This window comes from Neolamprologus multifasciatus, chromosome 18, assembly GCF_963576455.1.
Source record: "Neolamprologus multifasciatus chromosome 18, fNeoMul1.2, whole genome shotgun sequence".
Taxonomy (NCBI): Eukaryota; Metazoa; Chordata; class Actinopteri; order Cichliformes; family Cichlidae; genus Neolamprologus; species Neolamprologus multifasciatus.
Genome location: NC_140456.1, coordinates 2,558,730 through 2,579,812, shown reverse-complemented (window position 1 = coordinate 2,579,812; position 21,083 = coordinate 2,558,730). Strand labels below are relative to the sequence as shown.

Below are 21,083 nucleotides of genomic sequence, written 5' to 3'. Positions count from 1 at the left end.
CGAGTGACTGAAATGACGCAGCAACAGTTCACAGACATGAAAAATGACCAAGAAGTGACAGAATTACTACGCAGGGACGCAAAATGTCCAAAATAAACACAATCTTGGTCAAACAATGAAAAACAACTGAAGAGACACTAAACCAGTAAAAAAGGGGGCTTTAGTCTCGGGGCTGCTGTGAGGGGGTGGGGGCTCCCGGAGGCGCCGTTCAGACTAGTGATGTGCGATACCACTGATTTCCTTTCCGATCCGATACCAAGTAATATTCAGGGTGGTATCGACGATACTGATCAGATACTTTGTACAAAAACTTATTTTATTTGTTGTATCTCAAATTATAGCGTCATAATGATTACAGGACATCAGATTACTTGTTCTTATCACTTAATAATGCAGAGTTCATCATATAGAAATAAAAAACTGAACACATTGCCTGCAGCACTAAAGGACTCCGAGAGAGACGTCTGTCTCGCCCTATCAGCACCTGTCCCTCTCCTCCTCTTCAGTTCGTCTCAACATACACTCGTCATATTCTGTGATATGATTTACTCTGAGGTGTTTGACAAGGTTAGTGATGTTGCCACAACCGTACATGCCAACCCTCCCGATTTTTCCGGGAGAATCCCGAATTTCAGCCCCTCCCAAAAATCTCCCGGAGCCACCATTCTCCCGAATTTCTCCCGATTTCCCACCCGGACAACAAAATTGAAAAACCATATCGCAGAATTCATACCGCGGCCCGGCCAATTCCAGTCTCCAACAATGACGGGTCCTCAGGTGGAAGCAGCCTCTGAATTTGGACACCCCCGCTGTTTCTGGGCCGGCCAATAATAACGGTGACATTTAACGTATTTTATCCGATAAATAAACACTGTAAAATGTATTTAACCCTCCCCCCCAACAGCCCTTTTGAATGTCTCTCTAGTATGGCCACAACACCTCACTCTTGGAGCACTTTTTTGCCACATGTATCGCAAACCACGTCTCAGCTGTTTGCGGAGGTAAAATACGTCCGCACATGACTCCATTTATGCTCAGCCATTGTTGTGAGTGCGCACGTGAAGGGGCTGCGAGACATTTATACAGCCGTATTTCGCACATGACTATGAAAGGCGGAAGAGGAAGTAGTTCCTTTGAATGTAGACAATCCGAATGTTATAGTTTCTTTCCACTGTGTTCCTGTTAATGATAAACTACAAATTTACCCTAAATTACTAAAATATCGATATTTTAATGTGAGAATCGATTCTAGAACATAAATGATTGGTATCGGAGGAATCGATATTTCAGGATCGATCCACACATCACTAGTTCAGACACGCTGGACTTTTAAATGAGATGAACAGAAACAGCCACGAATGTCTGAAGCAGCTTTTTATTTATATGTTGTGACAAAATGAATTTTTCTGGAAACCAACCAGGAGGAGCGTCTGGTTCTGGCAAAATGAGCACGAGAGAGTTCGCAGCGCTCCTTCTGATGCATTAAAGATGAATAAAATCCAACACTGAACCTCAGCTGCAGTCTGACTGGGAGCTCCGCGTGTACCCGACACTCCAGCAGCTAAATATCCACCGTGCTCGTTCACTGCTGCCACAGTTTGATCATTTTCACCCCAAAAAGACAAACTGAGCAAACTTGTGGAGTTTAATGCTCCCATTGGTCTCTGATGCTGCTCACTGTGAGGTCACCATCTGTTAATAAACACGCACAACCACAGTCATGCGTTCACTCGATGATCGCATTAAGAAGATTCATGGAGCTGCGCGTTTCCCCGACATCGCCATGTTTTAATCACCCATCACCTAAAAATTCTCCGCACGAGTCAAACCAGTGAACAATAAAACCACGAGCGATGCTTCATCTAAATTACACCCGGTGAAATCATTATTACCATTACCCAGCATCCCCTGCTGAAGCTGTAAGCTACACCCGTCACCACGGAGACAAATGAGGAGCGAAACCCTCGTTAACCACCTGCTAAACTGCAACTGAGCTGCTGCACTGAATCACTCCGAGGGATCGTAAACGTGAAACGCCTCCGCTTGTATCTGGTCACCTTCGTCACCGACGTGGCCTCAGAGAGCAGGAGACTCCTCCAACAGCAAACGGACGGTTTCACTGCCACAAATGTGAACCAAAACCATCGTTACACGACAGGAAATTACCACAAAATAACTGAAGAGGCACAGAAAGCTCAAAGAGATGACCGAAAATGTCAACAGAGATGAAAAATAACCCAAAAAGGCATCAAATTACCACAAAGTGAGACAAAATGAGCACAGCGGGAAAGAAAACATGCTTAATGAGTCTCGTTTCAGAGGCTGTGAAAGACAGAGATGCTAGATGCATTTTGCATGCAAAGGGATACACAATGACTGCAGCGGGATGCAAAATGACTGCAGCGGGATGCAAAATGACTGCAGCGGGATGCAAAATGACTGCAGCGGGATGCAAAATGACTGCAGCGGGATACACAATGACTGCAGCGGGATGCAAAATGACTGCAGCGGGATGCAAAATGACTGCAGCGGGATGCAAAATGACTTGAGAGAGACATGAGAAAGCCACAGAGATGAAAAATGTAAACAAAAAGCATTAAGATGCAACACAGGGACATGACTATACAACTGTCAAATGATTAAAAAGGGCAGAAAAACTAATAAATGCAAAAGAACGGATTCAAAATGAGCACGGAAAGGCTCACAATGACAACAGGGCTCCAATAAGAGGCTGTTGGACTCCTACATGATTTCTATTCATCAAAAAAATAATCAAATGAATGAAAAATGTCAAATAATGTCTGAAAAGACATGCAAGATTCATTTTGCATCCATCATTTGGCACAAGAGCCCCACAGAGGCACGAGGTGACCACAAGAAGACAAAAGGGATGCAAAATGATCCCAAACAGATGAGAACTGACTCTCAAATGATGTAACGTCACTGAAAAGATATGCAAGATCCAAAGGGACCACAAAGAGAGAGAAAATGACTACAAAGGGATGCAAAATGGTGAGAAACTGATCGCTTTGTAGCAACAAATTGAGTTTAAATCCAGTAAAAGGCTTCAGGACAGACTGTGGGTGGCGTGTCACATGTCTCCTCGTCAAACACAGCAGTGGTTTGTTTGGATGTTTGTTAAGCTTTGGACAAGAAGATCAAAATGTGAACAACATGAAAATAAATCACTTTGGAGCGTCACAGCAAAAACGTGATTGTGCAGCATCCTGACAGCCTTAAGCAGATCCACAGAAACACGGCTGCAGACTGTCAGAGAGCACAGGCCTGCTGACTTCACACACTTTGATCTGAAAAACTTGACTCCAGCTCAGACCTGAAGATTAAAGCGTTCTGCTGCACAGCCTGACGTAAATGAAACCTGAAGGTTTCGTTCTTAAGCGGCTGCAGCCCGAAGCAAACAGCCTCGGGGGACGCTGGAGCCGCCGGGCACCACAAACATTACCGCCGTCTGGGTCCGAGGGATGAAGAGAGAGCGAGAAAGTAATAAAGCGAGGCAGAGCGAGAGCCTCTAACGAGGGGCTGCACAGAAATGTACAAGCACTGATAACAGCAGGGAAATTCAATTTGCTCCAGTGTTTGGTGTAATTGTGCTCAAGAGGAAGACAAGCTGAATCGCCACAGTATCGTCACGGAAACGTGGAATCGGTGGATCGGGAATGGTCCGGACGCTGAGTCACCGATGAGAGGAGCCATTGTTGACGTGACGCAAACGTGACATCAGAGACAGAATCTGAGCCTGAGCCACCCGTCAGAGCACGACGAGGGGTTTCATCTGCAGCGGCCCGACGGAGGTCCATCGGAGGCCTCCACCAGACCTCTGATGGTGCACAGAGACCTGCGCTGTGTGCCTCCCATGCCTTAGACATTCATAGACACCTTAAAGCGTCACAGACACCACCCAAACCCTCGTTGAGCATCAGCGGCTGATGCCGATGGCCTTGCTGTGAACAGAGCAAGGTGGGTGATGTCACAAGTTCTCGGCTGTTCGGAGCTCCCTAAAGATGGACACCTGCTGCCCGTTCACCTTTGCCCTCTTGGCAGATGGTACCATCACCTGAAAGGGTGAAAGCATACATCCCCACAGAGTACTGTCCAAACACAAAGCCGTGTGCACGTGCAGCCAGAGATCTCAGGATCAGGTTAACCCGCTGAAGACGGTGGAGTCACCGTGCCGATGGAGACGAGCCCCCTGCAAAGCCCTCGTCTTCATCAGCACCGACTTTCTGTGCATGACCCACGAGTCGAGTTGGGGTTTAGGTCATCATAAAAACAGCAACAAAGTGCTTTCATGTAAAATTCAGGAACGAAACAGAAAAACACACGTGCAACAAAAAGAAACAGAAAAAAACTGGAATAAAATTTTAAAACCAAAGACAAAAATAAAGGAGGTTTAAAAAAGAATAATCAAAGCTGCCTCTGGCACTAATCTTTAAAGTGATGAAATATTGAGGCGCACTCCTTCCATGATTTATGGGCCACAGCAGCCAACGTCGCGGGGCTCCGTCGGCCCTTTGTGTGCCTGCCTCCTGGTCGTCTTCTTCTTCTGCATCTATTCGTGATTGTTCTTTGTGAGTAATCATAATTTTTATTATTAAGTTTGTTGAACTGCAGCCGTGTTAGTTTGCTTTGCGTCGTTTAGGGACCATAACAGCGTTTTTATTCTCTTTGGGTTTATTAACAGATTAAATCAAAATATAATCCATGTTAAATCCTGTTTAATCAGAAACATTTCAAAGGCGTCCTGTTGGCCTTTGTATCTAAATGATCTTGAAATGGAAAATTGACTGTATTTGTAAAGCGCTTTACACACACATTCACACACACATTCACACACTGGTGATGGCAGCTACATTGTAGCCACAACCATCCTGGGGCGCACTGACAGAGGCGAGGCTGCCGGACACTGGCGCCACCGGGCCCTCTGACCAATGGGTGAAGTGTCTTGCCCAAGGACACAACGACCGAGACTGTCCGAGCCGGGGCTGACACTGTAAGATTGACAGATTTCTTTATTTTCTTATTTCTTTTCTCCGAGGCGCCATCTGAACAAATACTGGGGGTGATCTGAGCATGCTCAGATGCGTTCCTCCTTCAAAAGTTACTGTTTTTCCCTTTGTTGTGTTCTTAAAGAGTAAAAAGCAGCATGTAGTGAGCTACGTGGCACCAAGTGAACCCTGCCATTCACTCCAGAGCCTTCCTGCTGTGTTAGCACCTTAAACAACACCTGAAGGCTTCATTATGTTCGTGACCTCCTGATTCTCCACCGGGAAACATGAACTGTCCACTCATCAGGACATGTTAGATAATAAAGATTCAGATTTACATGAAACTGGTGGCAGACCCTCAGTTGAAAGCAGTCATGTGATCTACACCAGCTGATCAGTGATCCTTCCTCTTTGATGTTTTCAGACAAACGAGCTACATCCAGGTAACATCCACCCGGAGCTGAAGCGATCGATCGCTCGATCAATAGTTCAGTGGCGTTTCTGGCACAAAGGCTCAAAACCCTCCAGCTCAGCTCGCTGATATTCTTTGTTTTGCAGAGAAACAAACTGACGATGAAACAAATGATCTCAGAGAAACAGTGAAGGACAAGTCTTCTTAGTGACATCATGATGACAGGACACGAGCGCAGGTAGGAGCAGACCTGTCGTGTTCCCGCTCACGTCCCGTTTCAGAGGCGTTGGGCTGTGAGTTTGTTACATAATGTTGTTTCCTTCTCCACATATTAAAAAGCTCTTGTAGAAGAAAAGAGACATAAATATTAATATGATGATTCTTTTTGGCCACATGGTAGCAACAAAAATGAAATCATCTAAAAATAACATTTCTTGATTTTTTGCACTTTTCAGACTCGACGTTTGATTAAATGTAGAGAGCCTCGACCTTACATTTCGTCTCCGGGCTGCACGGCGCTCGCTCTGCTCCAACATCTGTCTGATATAAATATCATTACACTACATGACCACAACCACAGAGTGCATTAGGAAACCCTGAACACAAACAGCCTCCGCAGAGCGAATCCAATACATGAATTAAGACACTGAGGTCTTGTTTATGTTTGGATGTAAATCATGAAAATCCTACTTTATTAACTGTCAGTGAACATCTCGCAGCCCCCACGCAAACTTCAAACATGTTAACACTTTACTACGAGGGCGTGAAACATGAATCGCCTGAACTATCCTGTCTTCCTTCTCTCACCCCAACCAATCACAGCAGATGGCCCCGCCCCTCCCTGAGCCTGGTTCTGCCGGAGGTTTCTTCCTGTTAAAAGGGAGTTTTTCCTTCCCACTGTCGCCAAAGTGCTGCTCACAGGGGGTCATATGATTGTTGGGTTTTTCTCTGTATCTATGAAGCGCCTTGAGGCGACTTTTGTTGTGATTTGGCGCTATATAAATAAAATTGAATTGAATTGAACAGACCTAAACGAGCAGCAACAAAGACGCCGTTCATCCTGCCAAACCCTCGCAATCAGCTCATGTTTGTTATACAATAACTTCAGTGTTTTTAAAGGCACCGTGCAAAATCTGACCTTTCATGTTCCAGCCTCTCAAAGAAGCCCGGGGCCGGTCATAATTTCAAGTCACAGTAGCAGCTGGTTCATGGTTTTCTTAGCAGAAGTGCACAATGTCACTGTGCACAATGTCACTGTGCACTTTGGGTCGTATCAGCACGCGGGACGGGCGGCTGCTCCAAACAAGCTAAAGCCTCCTTCTCACGCACGTTTTGAGTCCACGGCACACTGATCCAACTCTTCCAGGCCCTGAAGACGCTCTTCAAACTGCAGCTTGACTGAACCTGAACACATGATTGTTAAAACAATCCTTCATATTATTCCACGAGCTGTCGACGAAACTGCAAACAGACCATCCATCCGTCCTGGAGAAACATCTGGAGAACTTAGAGAACATTTGTGCAAACTGTGAGGAACATGTGGACATATCAGTGCTGTTTCCCAGAAGGCATCAGGGCCGGACGATGAGCCGGCACGCAGAACTTTCACAAGCTCTAACTTGTTCTGAGCAGCCTCAGAAATGCTGGGAAAAAAGTAAAGAAAGAAAAGTAAAATGTGCGATTTCCCATGAAACGACGCTGCTCTGAAAGCAACAACATGTTCAGTCTGCCATTAAAACACAAGTGAAACATAAATAATTTGAGTCGTGAGATCTGAAGATGCTTTTAGCCTCTTAGATCCAGATCAATAGCAGTTCACCTTAAAATCAGGAGACAAATAAATGGACTTCTGTGGAAGTCATTTCCCGTTCGCTGCTAAAACCTCTCCTTGATTCGCAGGAAGTGATGCATTAGACACGTGCGGCTGGTTTGATGGACGACGTCTGTCAAACCGGTGAAGATCAGACTCTTCAGTGGAAACGAACGAAGAGGAGCAGAAACGATCCGAGTCGTCGCCTCTGTCAGCGGCAAATCGACCTCGGAGTGGGTCAAAGTGCACGCCACCATCTCCCAATCAAAACCAATCGACTTGTCTTCAAAGACGTTGAGCCTGGTCGGGTCATTATGTCCCTGTGAGACTGCTGGAGATGATTTTTGGAAATCACCTCCCTGCTTCCATCATTACACCCAAAACAACCTTATTTAATGGATATGAAGGTAAACTGTGGGTTTACCTCAAAACAGGTTTGAATTCAATACAAAAACAAAATAAAATGATTTTAATCGACAGAAACTGAGTTAACCCTTTAAGACCTACCATAGAACCAAGTCCGCCAGAGCTTATATTATATGTTTACATGCTGTGGAGCCATTTTTGGGAGCATTTCAAGTTGCTATACATCAATACAACCATTATAGCCCAAATTTTAATAATATGTCTGCATTAAGTGCATAGTAATTACATAAATTGCAAAAAAGTGCAATAAACTACAAAAAAATTTAAAATCGTTTTTGTTTTTTTAACATATATTTCTAGTTAGAGAAATTTAAGAGGCTTATCCCTCAAAACTGTAAATACAAAAAAGTTGCACAAAATAGTTTCCCACCACAGGAAATTTATTTTGAGTGTCTTCATAGTTTTATTTTTGAAATACACCAATTTTTATACACTGCAGGAAAAACAAAAATAAATATTATAATGCAAATTTGCAAAAAAGCAGCATATGCATCAAAATAAACTATTTCCAGCAGTGCAATATGAGTCCTAAGCATCCCAGAAACCACACAGAAAGTCATGAAGTCAAAGATAACTTTTAAAAACACCAGTATAGGCTCATGAGGCCCTGATGGTAAAAAACTACATTTCCGCGAAAATGACGTCACTTCAGGTTTCGGGCAGGTCATGGCGGACATGCGATAGTTCGCGCTGATGGACGTAGGAAGTGTTATGAACAGCTGATCGGATCGGCAAAGCGTGTTTCTGGAATATTATGTTTTTGTTGCTGCAAGTGCTTTTTATGCAGTTTTTGCAAAGCTATATGTGGAAGGAAACTGTGACCGAGGACAAGCTGATGGCATAAGATGTAAGTACAACTCCTCCAGTTTCATATGCAAAAAAATTATTGCGCTAGCTCACGTGGTTGCAGAGCTACCGGGATTTAAAAATAGTTACGCAAAACAGAGCGTTCCCGCTCCGACCGGTTTTAAAGGGTTAAAGACGTCCTGACACTAACCCCCAAAACTCCTGTTTGGACCTCAGCGAGGACGGCAACAGGATCTGGGGCTTCCAGAAGGAAGCAGCGACTGAGCGGATTGAGTGATAAAGTGTTGGCCCTGTGGTCTCACAGTGAGAGGGTTTGAACCCATGCAGGGTCCCTCTTTGTGCAGTTTGCATGATTTCCCCAAACTCAGGAGGACTCCTGCGTGCAGGTGACTCATGAAAGAGATTCTTCACCTCAAGAGTTTCACTTCCTGGTCAAACAAAGACTCACACAGCAGATTTGCTTCCTGGCGGCTGGGAAAATAGTTCAAAGTCCGATTTTTAAATACTTCTTAAAAGGAATCTCCAAAGTCCAGATGTTTTCTCAGGAACATCTGGACTGATGTGGCTGCTCCCACAGAAACTCTGGAGATTCAGACCTTTCTGAGGAGCGCAGTTTAATAAATATGCCATCTGGAAATGGATCGCACGTGTAAGTGTGGGGGCAGGGCCTATTTATACATCGCTGCACCGTTTCTCACGTCAGCTCCGTCCGCCTGCGTGAAAACATCAGTAAAAACGACGAGTGCTCGGTGCTCGAGGTAAAAGTCATCAACATGTGTGAGAGCACGAAGAATCAACCTGATACACCTGAAGAGCGGCTGCACTCTTTCAGCCGCTGACGTGTTCTCGCTGAAGCGTCACAGCTGCGACCGACTGCCCGCAGGAAGCGAGGTTGGTTTAAACGGGTCACAGGACGAGAGGCGCCGCGGCCTCCATAAAGGAACCAGTTTGTGGGCTCAAACTGTCAGCTGACACTTTATCAAATCCTGATGCTGAAAATATCATAAATCCACTCAGATCACAGCGCCGAGCCTCTCGCTCCAAACAAGCGCCAAAGCTGCAGACGAGCTTTAAAAAGAAGCTCGCCTGATGCGTCTGCCATGACTGACTCACCCCGTGGAGTCTGCTGTGACTGCTGTTTGGAGTTGCTGATTGCTAATGAGCGCTCGTCACCACTAATTATCTGCACAGTCTCTGACTCCACTCGCTTCAGCCTGCGAGCGTCTGATCGGGGCGGTTTAACCCACGGCTCCACACCAACCGTTAAAAGGTCGCACGTACTCGATGAAAACACCCGTCACTGATTCAAAGACAGTAAGAGAATTAAAGAGAACAGATGCTGTTTGACATCATGGATCAGTGACGTCGTGTAAAAGGGGCGTATTTAAACTCAAGCCGCCATCTTTTCTTAAACCTGTTCAGGTCATTTCTGGTGACTGACGTAGGAATGCATTAATCCAACGTTTTCCCAGCGTCCTGACTGTGAGGAACAGACCGGGAATTGATACGCAGCGATCCCACAATATCAGTCTATCCCGACTCAACGAGCAGGATCAGATTTCAGTCGTATTGGCTGATCAGATGTAGGATGTGTCGTTTACGTCAGCGGTCTCCAACCTTTTTTGAGCCACGGACCGGTTTATGCCCGACAATATTTTCACGGACCGGCTTTTAAGGTGTCGCGGATAAATACAACAAAATAAAACTAGTACCGGTACTGAAAAAAGAAGATTTATTCATAACACACGTGAAAAGACCCAGGAAAACCGAGTTAACGATAAAAACTATAACAAAATAACACCTGAAACTGATAAAAACCCTGAAAACTATACATTTCACACCTGAGCCTCAACTGTCGCGGCCCGGTACCAAACGACTCACGGACCGGTACCGGTCCGAGGCCCGGGGGTTGGGGACCGCTGGTTTACATCACCATGCATGTTAGCCACAACAACCGCTTTTCTCTGAGTGTCTGCAAACTGTTGCTCTCTGTCGCCCTCTAATGGAAGCTTTTACTGCAGGAACTGCAGCATTTACTCCACCACTTTCATCTGCTTCTTGATAGCTCCACCCAGACTCGTGAGAGGAGCAGTAAAAGGAGGTGCACTCACACTGAGAGGAGGAAACCAGCACGACTGTAAAAACTGATGTATCAGGTAGGGGTGCAACGATACTCGTATCGATATTGAACCGTTCGATACAGTGCTTTCGGTTCGGTACGCATATGTATCGAACAATACAAGATTTTTAATTTATTTTATTAACTTTCCTTCTGACGGTGCTGTCTGTGTTGAGAGCTCAGTGGATCTGCGCTCGACAGTGCAGCCTAGGTGGAGTAGTCGAACGCAGATTCACTGAGCGCAGCGCAAGCTAGCAGACAGAAGTTAAGCTCGTTGCAACATGGCAAATTGAACCTCCCCCACCCTCATTCAGATCTGGCGTTTGGAACTATTTTGGTCTTCATGTGACGTATGACCCTGAAGGTAAGCGCGTCATGGACTAAAGTAAAACAGTATGTTGGATGTGCCAGCAATGCTCAATTACATTGGTGGGAACTACTGCGTTAGCGCAGTTAGCTCGTTAGCGCAGTTAGCTCGTTAACGTGTTAGCCGTCCAGCCCCACGCACGGGGCAATCCACGGTAGCTCGATAACGGAGATTTGCCGTGTTGTGGCGTTAACGTCATTTCAGATTAACGCTGACAGCACTAGTGGGAACACAACGAATATGACTGCACATTTACTCCGACATCATCCTCGTGCAAAGACAAGTGGAAGCAGACAAAAACAACAAGCACGCATGCTACAAACTTTAGCCGAGTCATTTAGACAGCCGTTAGCACATGATTCTCCTTATGGGGACCTGATATGTTTAATATGCTGCTGAGAATATAGCCCAGAAGAAGCGTATAGTATAGCTTTTATTTTGGAAAGAGACATTTCTCTGTAATAAACTCTCTTTTCCAAAGATGAGGGATTTCTCCATCAGATAGATTTATTTTTTTTATTACTTTGTTGTTTCAGCAACATTAAATTTAAAAACTGTACTTTTGAGTTAAAATATATATTTATAATTTTAATAAATGACAAATTAAAAAGGCATGAACATTTTTTGTATCGAAAAAATATCAAACCGTGACACCAGAGTATCGAACTGAACCGTGAATTTTGTGTATCGTTGCACCCCTAATATCAGGCTACTTTCCGCTGCTCCCTGAAGCCTGGATTTGACCGTGTTATGGACGCGGACGCCACGGACCTGGAAGCCAAGTATTCAGCCCTGTTAAACTTCTCTGAAGACAAATGAATTAACATGAAAATACACAAATAAATGTGGTCAGTGACAACAGGCCAAGCTATGATAACTACACCACCCGTCAGCAGCAGTGCACCGTATCACAGGATGGAGGACGCTAACAGCGAGGGCGTGTCTCTTGTTTGAGTTGTTCGTGGCGTGTTGGTCTGTTCTTGCAGTTCGCAACTTCCTGTGTTTCCAGCAGGTTGAATTTATCTATAAATATTAATAAAAGTATGCCGGATGGTAAAGTATGAATCTTCCATCTGTGTTTACGCAGCTGGTGTCATGTGACGTCTTTACAGCCAATCACGCTTGCTGTTTACTGTAAATACACACTGTGGACTTCATCACGACCTCCTGTTGGTTGAGCAGATTGACGGAAATTTGCTGATTTTGCTCTGCTGAAGGTTTTTCTAATCAGCCTTCGAGTCTTTCCCGGGTCACAGCTTTCCTGCACAGAAAATTGATCTGCGACCAAAATAAAAGCACTAAAACTACAGCACGACTAATTAAACCTGATCTGGTCCCAACCAACAGCATTTTAAGAAGATGAATGATGAGCAGTGGTGCATTTTTCCCCTCTACAAGGACGTTTCACTCGTTGTGCAAACATCTCTGCCTGTGGAGGTCTTTACTAAAACATGAGGTTTCACTCTGACGAAGGACCGAGGACGGCGGCTGCACCGGGAGAGACCGATGTGCCAATAAAGTGCGACATTAATCTCGTTCGGCCTGGATTCAGACAGTAATTTGCTGAGGTTTCAGATAATTATGCACGGCAGTTTCCTGCCAGGGTAAAAATAGCTTTTTGCACGTTCAGCAAAAATCAGGAAAGATTTAGATGGAAACTCGTCATCTTCCTTTTGTTTCAGTCTGACACAAATCAGCCGAGCTGGAGAACGTATCACCCATTTAACCATCTACAGTGTAAGCTATAATAATAGTAATAGTAATAATATATGTAATAGTATTTTATTCAAATTAAAGGTTTTTCAAGCTCCGAGGTTCAAACTTCTTTCTAAACTTTGCTCAGACTTGATTCGGAGCCTAGTTTCAGGTTTGAGTCAGTTTGAAAACATCTGTATGAGAAAATGATAGTAAACAGGAGTTTAATGTGACACTGAGTGGTTTTCAGCTTTCTGAGAGCTGTTCGACTGAAAAGCAGGGAAACGGCTCAGCATCAGGAAACGGAAACACAGACGAGGTTTTGGATGAGCTGGAGCAGACGAGCAGCCCACAAGTTCTCCTAATATGTGAAAACTCCTTTGCGTCCATCATCCTGGTCTAAACTGCAGCAGTCGGATCAGCTGCTCGTTTCATTTACACGGTTTTGACAGAGTTTAGAGGAGGAGGGCTGCAAGATGGCCTCCACCTGCAGAGCGGCGTGCGATCCTTTGATATGAAAGCATGAAAATCACAAACACTGACAGCACGATGAGATGATTTCCACCCACAGACGCTGCTGCTGTCGTTGCTTTTCCAGTAAAAGAAAACATCAAAATCCAGGAGAAGTGAAGAGAGAGAGTGAGAGAGCGAGCATGGCATCAAACAGAAAGATGCAGACAGCAGTGCATTGTGGGACGGAGCCCTCCTGGCAGGCCGAGGCCAAAGATCACCGCCGACCTGCCACCAAAGCTGCTGATGTCGAACATCTCGCCTTTCCCTCGCTCTCTTTCTCTGCTTTCACACATGCTCGCTCGCCCGGGCTCACAGCCTCCACTCTGGATCCGATTTCACTCTCTCCACTGCGTTGTTATGGAAACCAAAATTTGGGTATTACATCACTTCAGCTCTGTGATGGTAGCTGCGGTCCGACGCTGCAACCTTTGCTCACAGTGTCGCCTCCAGAGGCAGAAACAAGGACCTGAGTCACATTCAGCATTTAGTCCAGAGATGAGCCACGATTAGCTTTCACTCGTCAATAACTGAAATCGGATCAATATTTGTCCGGACAACAGCCACAGTTCTCTACAAACAGGTTAGAGTACTGAGCTGGTTTAGAGCTTCCTCCCAAACACGCCACACGTCCGGCTTTGTTCTGGTTTAAGTCGGTTTCAAGCTCAGTTTAGACTCATTTCAAACTGGTTTCAGATGTTTTGGATTTAAATGTTTCAAATCTGCTTTCAAACTTTCAAACTAGATTAAACTTGATTTGAACCTTGGTTCAGACTCGTTTCATCCTTGGATTAAATTTAGGATAAACTTTGTTTGCAGATTATTTTAGATTGGTTTCAAACTTGGCTTGTTTTGAACTTTTTTGCTAAAGCATATAGTTAGGGCTGGACCAGGTGACCCTGAATCCTCCCTTAGTTATGCTGCAATAGACGTAGGCTGCCGGGGATTCCCATGATGCACTGAGTTTTTCCTTTCCAGTCACCTTTCTCACTCACTATGTATTAACAGACCTCTCTGTATTGAATCATATCTGTTATTAACCTCTGTCTCTCTTCCACAGCATGTCTTTATCCTGTCTTCCTTCTCTCACCCCAACCAATCACAGCAGATGGCCCCGCCCCTCCCTGAGCCTGGTTCTGTTGGAGGTTTCTTCCTGTTAAAAGGGAGTTTTTCCTTCCCACTGTCGCCAAAGTGCTGCTCATAGATTGTTGGGTTTTTCTCTGTATCTATGAAGCGCCTTGAGGCTATATAAATAAAATTTAACTGAATTGAATTGAACTTAAGTTCAGACCTTGTTTATACTTTGACTCCACCTTAGCTGGGTCTTGTTTAGAGTTTCTTTTTCAGTCTTATTCTCAGTCTTGGTTAAAGGACTTGTTTTGGAATAGGTACCAGACTTGGTTGAGATGATTTTCCATCTTTATTTTGATGTGTTTTCAGACTTGGTTATTTTGGAGAAGCTGATGCTTTTCGGGTTGGTCGGAGTCTAAAACCTTTGCACGGTTCTGCATGTTAACATTACTCAGACTGTTTGTAGGAGACAGAAAACTCTTCCTTTACATGGAAGAACAAAGGCACCATTTTCCAACAAGCTTGGAAAGTTCTGCAGGTAATCGAGTGGTGACGTCAGGCTGCAGTCTTTACATGAGCGGAGCTTAGACAACAACATTAGACACCAACGGCTACAGTCGTGCATAACGTGTTAAACCTGAATGTGTTGCAGTTTGACATAAAATGAATAAATGTTTGTTTTTCCGTTAACAGACCTGCCACAACAAGTTTTTCCAGGACACGACTAAACGCAACGTCCCAAGCAGGTCGAATTCTGAGTGTTTTTGTGGTTTTCCGACAGCGGATCCTCCTCTTCGTGTCTGCGTTTTCCCCTCTTTCTTTATCGCAGTCCATCCATCTGCTTCTGCTCTTTAATCCTCGTCCCACTTCCCCATACATGTGTCACGTTGAAGTGTTGCCTATGCATCAGAATCTGTGGGTGAAGTGTGTGAGTAATGCTTCCCCTGCTGTCAGCCCCAACAGCTGAAGTGCCCTTGAGCAAGACACTTAACACCCGGTGAGCTGCAGCAGAGCTTTAAACCAGCAGCTGGTCGACATCTGTGACACATTCACATTAAACGATTGTGCTGGTCGCCTCGTCGCCATTCGTATCCGCCCCATAGATGCACCCGCAGTGACATCACCTATCGGTCTGTAAAAACGAGCGTTTCAAAATCGCCATCTTAGCGTTTGGAAGTCCGGGTATGATGAGTGAGGGGAGAAGCTGATTATGAAGCCACGTGCTGATTGGCTAACCAGCCAGAATGACTAAATATGACCTGAAATGAGGGATTAAGACCATAAACTCCTCAGGAAGGTGTTTCCAGAGGGGCTCACGGCTGTTTTACCTTCTGCAGGAACAGAAGTCTTTCTGCAATCACAGCTATCGCCCCCTGGTGGCCTTTAAACATCACTCAGGTTTAAACCCCAGAGGGGGTTGTCTTTACCAGGGTCGTTGACCAGCTATGAAACACATCACATGAGCCAAGGTGTGAAAAAAGGCGTGGTTATCAGCAGAGGTTTCGGGTGAAACCATTATGAGACTTTGACATATGTAGTTTAATGTCTTTACACCGAAATTGAATGGCCTCAATTTCGATCAGACTTTGTGATCTCTAATAGCCGTTTTCCACTTGCACCTACCTAGCTTGGCTTAACTTGACTCAGTTCGATCTTTAGAGTTTCCATTAGGTGATAGTACCTGGTAACAGGTATTTTTGAGAGTGATTCCTTCACAAAATCAAAAACATTATTTTAGAAAGACAAATTGGTGTCACAGATCACATTGAAAGGTTTGGCAAACAACACATTTACAATGCCCCGGAAGAAATGTAACTTGCCAAAGAATTCCATGAAGCTAAGAGCTTGAGATGTGAAGGGGGCTCGTCCGGGATTTGAACCCGGGACCTCTCGCACCCAAAGCGAGAATCATACGCCTAGACCAACGAGCCACAGGAAGCCTGCGCTTAAGTCTGGAACTCTGAAATGATCGACTTAAATCGCCCTTCCAATTCAAGCAGGAATGTTTTTAAGCTCTCTTCAGTATTCATTTTTGTACTTTCAGGCCTTTGCTACTGACAAGCTCCAACAGGGATGATTCCAGAGGGACTGCACACAGTGAATGAGAAAAAAGGGTTCCCAGTCATCCAGGTCATGGTAGTCTGATGAGCTTTGAAAGAAAGCAGCTGGAATTCTTTAAGTTCCTTGAAGACCTTTCACCTCTCCTCTGAGAACCTTCGTTAGATCTAAAACTAAACGTTGGAGAGTCCCAGGTATTTAATGCATTTAACTCTCAGATCCTTTTTCGGAAGCTGAATCCGTCTTACACGTCATCTATTACGCTGCCACATTCCCAACATCAACTAACAACAGAGACCAGTGAACATCAAAAATGGCCGACTGTTACAGAGAACATGTTTACAGGTTTTTTAAAATGACGTGAGTGAGTCGTTTTTCCAGCACTGAATAAAATTTAGGTTTTAATGTCACGCCAGGTAAATTCCTTTTTTCCTTTTCTGTTGATTGGATGAAAGACGACCGTTTCCCCCAAATACAGCAGGAAATCTAACAGAATCCTATTCTAATGTAGTTCTATTGGTATCTCGTTACACAGAGTTTTGGTCCAGAGTTTCACCACAGTTACCATGGATACCCTCCATGACATCGGCCTGTCTGCAGGGCTGAAGGCCACCAGAGTCATGGATCAGTCAGCTGATCAAACACATGAAAACAAGTTTTGTTTCATCAAAGTTCGACACGTGAAATCGAACAAAATCGATGTGGTGACCTGAACTGAAACCAATTTTTCCTTCATCTGCGACTCGCTGCAGGCAACGTTTCCTCGCTTTCTAATTGATGAGCTTCATTTGAACTTACAGACATCAACAACACGCAGAGCCAGTCCCACAGTTACAAACGTTCAAGGTCCCTGAATGTCCTCAAGCAGCTGGTTAAAGGAAGAAAAGGATGCTGGGAAGTATTTTCACTGGTGGCTTTATCGTCATGGTGATGTAGTCCATGTTTGTGACAGCAGGACAACGTGTTGGTTTCCAACACACGGAGCTTTACATGGAAATCTCAGGCTTGCAGTGAGTGTTTTGATCCAACCGTCTGCAGCAGGACACGGATCACCTGCCCGCCGGCTGAACTCGCCGGACTGCAGCTACGGACCAGGAGGGAGGAGGCGGAGCCTCTCTGCACGATGACCGAGTCACTGGAGAGACACCTGATTGTTGTTTTCTTTGTACAATAATCCCAAACACCTGGATTATTCTAACTCCTGAAATTTCAAACTGCCCCTTTGATCAGTCTTCACATTTATGTAAAGTCACGTGTCAGTTTGGACACGCATGTTTCAGTCCACCGTTTCTGTATTCGCCACTTCCTGTCACACCACCCACAACACCAGAGCTCCCCTTCTTTCCTTTTTCACACGTCACTTCCTGCTCTGACACCAGCCGCCCATATGGAGCGGCCATATTGGGAGATGCATATGTCATGTTGCTGGGAAAGCACGCGTCCTGCCAGTCGACCACGAGATTCGCCACGAGTCTCTTTGGGCTCGTTTTATCACATAGTAGCAAAAACAAACTGGAGTCAGGAGGACGGGTTTCCCTGAGTTCAGACTCTCAGCCAGGACCATCTGTCTGAGCACACCAGAGGGTTAAGATCCTTTAATGAAGGATTACATGTAATAGAAAGTCAACAGGAATAAAATAACGTTTCATATTGTTAAATTAGGGCAACCTGGACTTCTAGTGAATATTTTAGCCCCAAATATTAACATTTGGCAGAATATTTTTTTATTCACATCAGCTACGAGAATAAATAAGAGAATGAGTCATTTCTTCACTGATCCATCAGGTAATCTTGGCCAAATAAACAATAGGAAGAAGAAACCAGCCGGTGCTTTCTTGTTGTTTGTGGCTGCAGCTGTTGAGTTTGCACCTCTGGCTGCTAAATAAAAGCTCTCGTTCGGAACAACAGTGAATTGTGAGAACAAACAAAAGGTGTTTTCCTGGAGCTGCGATCATCTGTCGCTCTGTCAGCATCCGTGAGACCCGAGAGCTGAAGTGTCCAAACAAGGAGCAAAAAAAAGGTCGACAGCTCCGAGAAATGCAGAACATTTATTGCAGTCAGCTTCGCCTGGATTCAGGTGAGGTGAAACCTTCACCCAAACTAAAACGAGGCCCTTTTTACAGCTCGTGGACGCTGTTACGCAACCTGAAAACAGCCACAACTCAGCATTAGGTTATTCATGTAGAAGCTTCCTGCTGCTCGGGAATCTGGAGATTTCCCAGGAAGCATCTGCAGCTCCAAGTGTGGCAACATTTACCTGAAAAGCTAAAGTAACCGCCTCAGTCTGCTGCTGAAGGATTTAACAAGAACTAAACCATCGGTTTGCTTCTTGACTGTAAACAGATTATTAATGAATAAAACATATTTTCTGATGTTTCACAGACGAGTTTAAGACCTCAGCTTTGAAAATACAAAATCCTTCTTATGGAGGTGCCGACTGCAGTACAATGAGATTCAAACAGAGCTGCGCTTACGAATGAAGAGCAAGCGAGACTCTTACACCAGCCTTCTTATTACAGTGGTGAGATTAACCCGGATCAGCACAGCCATGTGATCGAAACACAACAAAGATCACTTTGTTACTGGTTTGGAAGCAGGATGGTCGCTTTTCACCCAAAGTGATGCAAATTTGAAAAGTAAAACCTGTAATCATTTCAAACTGGCAACATAAAAGCCTGAAGACCACGAGGAAAACCTGCAGTGAAGTCAAACAGAGGCAGCACTGCAGGGCTGGTTTCACAAGCTTGTTAACGTAGTTTTAGGCATAAATTAAATTCATCTTCTGAGTCCTTTGAGTTGGGAGTTTAAATGATCATCACGCACTACTGTGATCTCAGTCAGCAGCATTCCTCACACCGTGTGCAGGAGGACAAAAAGAAGGAGATCCAACAGTTTTCCTGGAAATGTTTGCAGACCAAACAAAAATTTGAGCCGACGTTTCAGGTTTCGATCGCAGCTCAATGACGGTAAAATACCTTTTTGACCTCAAAACACAAAAATATGTTTGCGACAGACCCAAGACGCAGAAACACATTTACACCTGTCCGATCCAGGACTTTATCAAGTCAGCGCATCCACATTTAATTGGGTTATTCCCTGATCAGCGTGATGTCACACAGAACTCTGACCTCTGACCCCCACACCTGCAGCAGGCAAACAAAGGAGGACAGAAAAGTTACGCCTTTGTCACATCGACTCAGCAGGAACAACATGAAAGGGTCTACGTGGATGTTTTGTAATGTAGTAGATTCTTGACTCAAAGTCGAGTCCCAACAATCAGATTCGTCACATCGGAGCGATTTCAAAACTACAGGAAGTGCTTTAAAACCAAAGACGCCTCTTAAAGCAGGAGGACGAGAACAGGACAGAGTTCATGCAGCTGCTGCCTCTCCACCAGCTGCAACAGCTGAATCTGCACTTCAGGGCTTCAGCAGTGCAGGGAATCATCTCGCCACTCACACCAGAGACCTCAATTCAACTCCCCCTGGGACATATTTAGGTTATTGATTGATCTGCTATTAATCATCATTAACAGTAATGGTTTGGTTATGTTTGGGCAATAAAACCAGTTGGTTATGGTTAGAAAATTAAACTAGTTGCTCATGTTTAGAGAAAGATCCCAGAGACAGTTGATTTACAGTGGTTTTGTTTTCTTAGTTGCCACGGTGACACATCCCCTTTGAAGAGTCTGCACATCTGGCTGCAGATGTGAAGCTACCTCCTGAAAGATATTAGCTTCAAATCTGTTACGAAAAACAAATCTGTGTCCATGTCTTCAAACCAACAGGTGATTTTTTTTTGTGTGTTCTGATCGTTCTTCAGATCACGGCTAAACAAACGAGCCTCGCCGCCTCAGAAGCCGCCGTCAGCCGCAGGATGCTGAGTAGGGATGGGTATCGTTTAGGTTTTATCCAATACCAAACCGGTACTTTTGAAACGGTGCCGGTGCTTAAAGAATGGAAAACACACAAAATTGGTCCAAAAACCTCTCATGTTCAGTTGTTTTTTTGTAAAAAGATAACAATGTTAGCCTTTTCTGCAGCTATGGGGCATATATGGTATCACTCTTGGCTGGAAGCAGCTTAAACAATGGAAAAAACACAAACTTTGTCCAAAAACCTCTCATGTTTAACTGTTTTCCACTTTTTCTTTGGTCATTTTAGCCTTTTTGTCCAGGGTGAAGGGAGTATCTGCCATCAAACAAGAAGACAGCTGCATGTAGCTATGATGGTGTTTGCTAGTTCACCTTACATAAATAACCATACTTAAAATAAAGCAGCAAAATGTGCGCTGCTTTTCGGTCTGGTTACTACCGTTTATGTCAGAACCGTAATGATACCGGTACCCATCCCTAATGCTGAGGCCTCTGTGCACGCTGGGATCTTTTCTCTGGACAGGAATCGGTCACGGACGTGCCCGACTGTCGGCCTTCTTTTCAGCACAGACACCTGCTCAGCAGCACTATGACTCACCTGCTGCGTGGCTTTTGTGTTTTTACATAAATAAAAATATTTCCATCACAAATCAAAATCCAGTCTCATTTATTCATTTATGCAGTTTTGTTTTCCGTTTTATTGTGATCTGAATTTTAAACTGAATTGAATAATCGTGATTATGTGATTGTTGTGCAGAAAAGTCCAACACTGCACGGAAACGGTCACTCGGACCATCACTGACCGAGTCCTCCGCTCACAGCGAGCTCAGAGTTTGGTAACACACTTCAGCACCATCAGCCACCTGCTGGAGCTCCACTTATGTAACTCTTGTGGGTTTAAGTGGTTTCAGAGGTTTGGAATCCACAT

The 21,083-nt window shown here is 44.6% G+C and overlaps 1 protein-coding gene and 1 non-coding gene across 2 annotated transcripts in view; both read right to left on the bottom strand.

Moving 5' to 3' along the window:
- Positions 1-21,083, bottom strand: part of kcnq3 (potassium voltage-gated channel, KQT-like subfamily, member 3) — a 125,006-nt gene that overhangs the window by 103,344 nt on the left and 579 nt on the right. The gene's annotated exons all lie outside the window — the stretch shown is intronic.
- Positions 16,083-16,154, bottom strand: trnap-ugg (transfer RNA proline (anticodon UGG)). The gene has a single exon. It is a non-coding gene; the product is annotated as a tRNA-Pro (tRNA).